We start from the raw sequence: 7,269 nt of genomic DNA, 5'->3' as shown, positions 1-7,269 counted from the left end.
TGTTGTCCTTATGTGCATCAATCAATGGAGAGTGGTGGCTCCAGGGTCAGTGGACGGTGAATCAGCTCTGCAGGTTGGACTGCTTCAGCACCTTGGACAGATCCTTGAAAGTTCAGACTAAAACCCAGAGTGGATTCACTGCCCCACTGACATCGGAGCCACCAGTTGCCACTGGCACCAGTTGATGCTTATTTACAATGAATCTCTCAGAGCAGTTTTGATATGTGTGGACTTCCCTCAACATTTCACAGTCATGACAAACACCCTCTGCAGCCTGTGCTGCGCCATTCGATGATCAAGTTTGACTTTCAGGAAACGAGAAAAACTCCATTCATTTGTCACTTGGGGTCCAAGCATGAATCTGACATTTGCTTCCCTGATAGCTGAAGCATCTTGTGTGAAGATGATAGATACTTCAATGAGGCACACTCATAGCTAAAATCAATGGCCAGCGCAACACCACAACCTCATCAAAACCCATGAGAGGTGCTGACATTTGCCAAATGTTACTTCTTTCTAACAAATGTGGGGCACATTTGTTACTTAAAAAAAAGGATGGAGAGAAATGTTTAATGCATTGCAGACATGGGGTGGGCTCTGACATTTAGTTTATCAGAGTATGATTAAATTATGGCATATGTAAACAGTGTGTATTTAATGTGTTGTTTCAGGAAGACCTGGAGGAGAACAAAGCAGCCTTTCCCAGCCTCATGCCTTCCCAGAAAAAAGCAGCCCTCCCACCAGCCCCAACCAGCATGTCCAATGGTCAGGGATGAAGGGAGATGTAGTCCAACAACTTCTGGAGGGCACCAGGGTTGTGAAAGGCTGGGATTTTAGTCTGAACTGTCAAGGTTCTGCACCTTGGACAGCTCCTTGAAAGTTTGGACTAAAACCTGGAGTGGATTCCACTGCCCCACTGACATGGAGCCCCTGGCCACCGATGGGAGAGGTTGAGGTTGTCTCATACCTCTTAATAATCCAGTTTGACAACAAGATCTGAACTCTTAGATGGGCTCAGTCTAACAACCATTTGCTATTTATGGTGAAAATAAACTAGTTTACTTGAACACATTCTGGGCTGAGTGAGGAGGAGGGGATGGAGATCACCCATCATTAGATCTTTTCACTAACTCCAGTAAGGCTTCTGCAGTGGATTAAATTGGCTCTCTTTAGCACCTTGGTGGCTCTATGTAGCCTGTTTATTTTGCCTCGGCATTTCCCTGACCTTTATCCTGTGCTTCTGCTTAATTTTCACCTGCACCCACATTAGCTGTGCAGGTTCCTCATAATCCATTAGAGGAGCAATAAATACCAGAGCCTCTGCCATTTCAAAACATGTTGACTGAGATGTATGCCCTTGAATGTGTTTGGGAAGGGGGGGAGGATCAGTCAGTGGCCAATGGGTGGCTGCTTTATATGCGGGTGCTTCGACATGCCCTTCACCTGTCAGGTTATTTATTAAGGAGTGATTCACACAGATTTTATTCCTGCCTGGAGTGGAGCTCTCTGTTCAACCCCAAAACTTGCTACGCTACTGATGTAGTTGGCTCTATAAAATGTACTCTCTGGCCAATGTGGGTTTGGAACTGATGATGACCATCATATTGTTATGAGTATGGGGGTTGGAATGGATAATTCCTGTGGGTCCCCTTCCAACCTCTGATTTGGAATTCTGTGCCTTGGAATGAGGAACTCACTCTGCTGGTCAGATGAGTCTCTTTTGTTAAGCTAATAAAGTGGCCAGGTAGGATAATGGGTCTATCAGTTGCCCAGCAACTGGTGATGGGCCAGGAAGACTCTTTTGTCATTGAAACTCTTCAGGAGAGCCTCCCCCCCCTCCTGGCTGCTAGGAGAGGCTTGTGGTTTCAGATGTGAGGAAGAATTGCTGGGAACTGGAGGCAGGCAGAGAGGCTGGCTCTCTGCACCATGGCATTTGGGGTGCCTCCTGTAATACTGATGGGAAAACTGGATATTGGACTGCTAATGCCTTGAACCCCTCCATCCTAAGCTCAGGTTGGAATGTGTGTAAATAAATAAACCATATTTCATAAAGACACCACAGTCTCCACTGACCTTCCCAAAGGAAACCAAACTCTGGATGAGCGCAGGGACCTCTGGAATCTCACCGCTTGGAGATTGGGGAGGCGCGCAACAATATTTATGCCCCCTGCCTGTTTCTCCAGGTCAATGAGGCTAGAGCTGGAATGAGAGCTGTTGCTGCAGCAATGAAGCAGATCAGACTGGGAGAAGGTTCTATAGGAGTCGGAGGCTCCACCCCTTGGGGGATCTCACACAGGCCCTGATCTGGGCAAAGGCTTTCATGCACGTCTTCCTCCCTTGGGCATTGGCCTTGACGTTTCTGCCCAGTTCACCATTTCCTTTGCTCCCATAGATCTGCAAGTGATGAGGGTGGGTGGGAAAGAGAGATCAGCTATTTAAATTGACTAGCAGAAGAGTCAGAACAGTGAAAAAAAGTACTTAGGTATGCAATGTAAAATGAACAAATGGGATGTGCACTCAGAAAAAAGGGTTGTTCGCCACAATGGGTGCTTCCTGATGGGTGATTATTATGGGATGGGTGATTATTCTTCCCTTCCCCACTGCCACCATTTGTTACTCTTCAGCCTTGGTATTTACCTTACCCTCCCTTCTGGTCTGTGAAACCCCAGCCAAGGATCAGGCCTTTGGTAAACCAAAAGTATTTATTAAATAACAAAGATAACAAGATTACTTTAAAAGGCACTTAAGCATATGGTTTCATCTATTCCTGAGGTACTGGTCTTAGTATTAATCCGAACTCCACACTCTCCTCTCATAAACCCACCAAACAACCCTCTAACGTCCACACTCCACCTCACATCCACCCAGATTTACCTGACATCCTTCCATTTATACTGTCAGCCATTTTAAACATTCAGCCAATCATCCAGCATTCTACTGCCCATTCACTCCCCCCTCCTCTTTCATTCCACTTACCATGTATCTCCTATACAAACAGCACTTACCATATATACACTAATAGAGGAACATCACAGCCCCCAAGCGGGACCTGAGCACCACTGCACTCTCCCCACTTGATATTTCCAGCAATTGGTATTCAGAAGCATGCTGCCTCCAGTGGTGGAGACAGAGTTGAAGGTGTCGTCGTTATATGCCTTCAAGTCAATTATGACTTATGGCAACCCTATGAATCTTTTTTGGATATATTCATAGGGTTTTTGTGGTAAGAGGTATTCAGAGGTGGTTTTCCACTGCCTTCCTCTACGCCTACAGCACCCAATATTCCCAGGCGGTCTCCCATCCAAGTACTAACCAGGCCTGACCCTGCTTAGCTTGCAAGATCAGACAAGATTGGACATGTTCAGGGTAGTATGGCCGTAGGTAGTTGAAGGTGTATGATAGCCATAACTGCTTGCGGATCACCTACTCGTTTCATCTGTGCCATTAATCTCTGTTCAAATAACATGTTATGTATTTCTCCCAGTGGTTCACAACCCTGTTGTAAAATCTGGGAACTCGAGATGATGGCTGGGCAATATAAATTAGTGAGTGCATTATAGCCGACAATACCTTTAGCACCTGGAACATCTTGAATCCGTTAGTTAGAATTGCCACCTTCCAGGTCAGGCATGAGCTTGCAGCACCCATGGGCAGTAGTTGGAACATCAACACCTGGATGTAAACCTTGCTAGATTAGACCAAAGACCCACCTAGTCCAACATTCTCTTCTCACAGTGGCCAGCTAGATATCCCAGTGGGAAACCCGCAAGCAAACAGCAAGTGTGAATTAGGTAGGCTTGCCTTTCAGTCCAAAGCGTTTCCACTAGCCACACCTGGAAGGGGAACGGATTGATCTGCTGATCAGTTGTGAAATCTCTTTAAAGCTGATTTAAAAAAAAAAAGTACTTGAGCTGGTCCCACCAAGTTTTACAGTAAATAGGGGAAGGGCTTGACTACTGTCATGTGCTCATGTTTTCAGAAGATAGAGGTGGAGATGCACTGGAACTGGCAGAACAGTGTGCATGTTTCTACCCTAAATGTGAACTGAATCAAATTTCTCTGCCATTCCTAGGTGCAGCCCAGCCCTGAGTCCTACCTCCCCTCAAGCCTGAAGGACACACTCACATCCACTCACTGCACATATACTGTTAACGACTTCTACTCTGGGAAGGGTCATTCCTCAAGCAGCTAACGGCTGTTCACTTCTGAACAAAGTCATCTCTGTGCAAAGCAACATGCTCTGTCATTCAAAAGAACATAAGAATGAAAAACAATGAAAACAGAAACGGGCAGGAATTGCCAGTGTTCGCTTATTCACCCATGCCCAGAATGGAATTCAAGCCAGTGGATTCAGTCAGTATTCACTGTTGATGCTTTCAGTCTGCAAATGATGCGTAACTGATTACATCTCCACTCCCATTTGCACGGCGTTTGCACTGAAATAAATGGGGTGGAGCAGTGTAATTTATTTATGTAACAAATTTGCCACAGTGGACAGTGAGACGAATAATGTCATTTCTGGCAGAAGGCAAACTGCAGGGGAATGGAAACAGTGCTTCATGAAACAAATACAGGATGGAACGGGAAATGATGCAGTCTTATATCCTAACCATAGACAGCTGAAGGTGAGGTGGAATGAGGCACAGAGAGCCAGTTGGCAAGGCTGGGTCATGAAGGACATGAGATCCAGCCTGGTACTTGGTAAAAGGTAAAGGTGTCCTCTCACTTGTAGTGCGAGTCGTTTCCGACTCTTAGGGTGACGTCTTGCGACATTTACTAGGCAGACTGTATATATGGGGAGGGATTGCCAGTTCCTCCCCCGGCCTTTCTTTACCCCCCAGCGTATGCCGGGTACTCATTTTACCCAGAGCTTGGAAAAATTACTTTTCCAAGCTCTGATTTTACCGACCACGGATGGATGGAAAGCTGAGTGGACCTCGATCCCTTTTACCGGAGATTCGACTTCCTCCTTCCGTTGGAATCAAACTCTGGCCGTGAGCAAAGCTTTGGCTGCATTACCACCGCATACCACTCTGCGCCATGGAGGGTCTCCGTGGTACTTGGAGCCAAAAGCAAATAAGAGCAATGAAAAGACATTTGTTCAGGTTGCTTTTGTGATATCCACACTTTTCTTGTCTCGTCGAGGGGGAACTGTTATCCACTCATCAGTGATGACCCAGATTACTCAGAGGAACGATGATGCTTAAAAAGAATATAGTCTGAGTCTATAGTGCTCACAAAATCTCTCTTGAGCAGCTTTCCACCATTCCTCATGCATATTAAAGAGCTTAATTACAGCTGGTTAGAATTTGGGGAATTACAATGAATACTTCAATGTCTAAACTGTAGCATTCCAGTGACCCTTCAATAAATCATTAAACGGTCTCAGGGGGCTCATTTTGCAGCTGTTATTCCCATTACTGGCAGAGATACCAATGCTTTCAGATAGAAGGTGGTGTTGCAGAGAATTGATTTCATGTTATCTTGCATTGCTCTTTTTCCCCCTCTGTGCTTTGCTGCAGAAAAGTAGGCCTAAAGAGAAGTGAGCATAGAGCTCTTCAGGCAAATTCAGATACTTTGTGCCTGCATTCTCAGGTCTTTTAATTTTTTCCTTTGTTATCATTTGACTACATGCCATTCATTTTTTTCTTACTATCCTATAAGTAAGAAGCCTGGTTTGAAAGAGCAATTTTGCCGCTCATGTGTCATGGAGATAGGAATAATGTATCAACATGTTCTGGAAATCTTTGATATAACTCTGGTCCCAATCTGCTAACATTCTGTCAAACTGGGATGCATATCCAAGTCATCTTCTCCCCACCGCGATAACTTCAGGTTTCATCCAGTTAGAGTGAAAGAAGTAGGTTGAAAAGGCAATGAATGGGTTAATACTATAGAGTCTAATAGGAAAGCCTAGAGAGGATTGCCTTAATGTGAGGAAGCTTCTCTAGACCTCCATTTAATTCTCTTTAATTAACCATTTAAATGCTGTACTCCCCCTTCACCATTAAAAACAGGGAGGAGGAGAAGGCAGGCGAGGATGTGCCTCCAGCAACGAAAGGGAAGAATGGCAGTCTCAAAATCCCAGGCCCTCATCAGTGAGGTGGGGTGGACCCTGGCAGGGGAAGGGAAGCATTCCTGGTAACTTGAGGGGGCATGGTAGCTGGAAATCCAGTGTCATGGAACAGGCTCTGAGTTCACAGCAAACATGTGCGCTCCACACACAGAGCATATAGGGTTGCCAGGTTCTTGGCCTGAGACTGATCCTGTATCTTTAGGAGAAGAGAAAGTCAGCCAAGTGCAGGTGTTCTTGCAACCCTGTAATGGGAAAAACCACAAGGTGAAATTCTGCCTTCCCCCTGCACTGCTTTTAAAGATACAGAAGACCTCTTGGTTGAGCCTCCAAGAGGTCTTCTGTATCTTTAAAAGTTATGCAGGGGGAAGGGAGAATTCCACCTTGTGGTTTTTCCCATTACAGGGTTGCAAGAACACCTGCACTTGGCTGATTTTCTCTTCTCCTAAAGATACAGGATCAGTCTCAGGCCAAGAACCTGGCAACCCTATGCCAGAGTGAAATGTAAATGGTCCAGCTAGGTAAAGAAACAAACTCTACATTAAAACAAAACAAGTTTAAAAACATTTTTAAAAGCTTTGAAGACATCTTTAAAAAAAAGCTTTAAAAACATATTGGTTTTTTTTTTTTAAGGTTTAAAAACATATTAAAAAGCAATTCCAACACAGACGCAGACTGGGATAGGTCTCAACCTAAAAGGCTTGTTGAAAGAGGAAAGTATTCAAAAGGCGCTGAAAAGATAACAGAGATGGCACCTGCGTAATATTCAAAGGGAGGGAATTCCACAGGGTAGGTGCCGCCACACTAAAGGTCCATTTCCTATGTTGTGCAGAATGGACCTCCTGACAGATGGTATCTGCAGGAGACCCTCACCTGCAGAGCGCAGTGATCAACTGGGCACATAAGTGATAAGATGGTCTTTCAGGTATCCTGGTCCCAAGCTGTATAGGGCTTTGTACACCAAACCCAGAATCTTGAACTTGGCCTGGTAACTAATGGGCAGCCAGTACCCATATTATTAAATCTGAAGTGGGCAGAATTCTCACCCATCCCTAGTTATCACTGAGGTGGTAAACCTTTCTGGGTTGGTGGGCCTCACATTATCCAATGTTCCTCCATAAAACATTGCACCGGTTTCATTGCTTGACAGCACATTTTGGGGCCCTCTTCTTCTTGTTATCATTAATGTTGTTATC

The 7,269-nt window shown here is 45.1% G+C and overlaps 1 pseudogene; it reads right to left on the bottom strand.

Annotated features, from left to right (window-relative positions):
• Positions 1-3,264: 3,264 nt before the first annotated feature.
• LOC133386289 (5S ribosomal RNA) lies at positions 3,265-3,383 on the bottom strand (annotated as a pseudogene).
• Positions 3,384-7,269: the final 3,886 nt, after the last annotated feature.

Source organism: Rhineura floridana, chromosome 5 (genome assembly GCF_030035675.1).
Source record: "Rhineura floridana isolate rRhiFlo1 chromosome 5, rRhiFlo1.hap2, whole genome shotgun sequence".
Taxonomy (NCBI): domain Eukaryota; kingdom Metazoa; phylum Chordata; class Lepidosauria; order Squamata; family Rhineuridae; genus Rhineura; species Rhineura floridana.
This window is presented reverse-complemented; position numbering and strand designations above follow the sequence as displayed.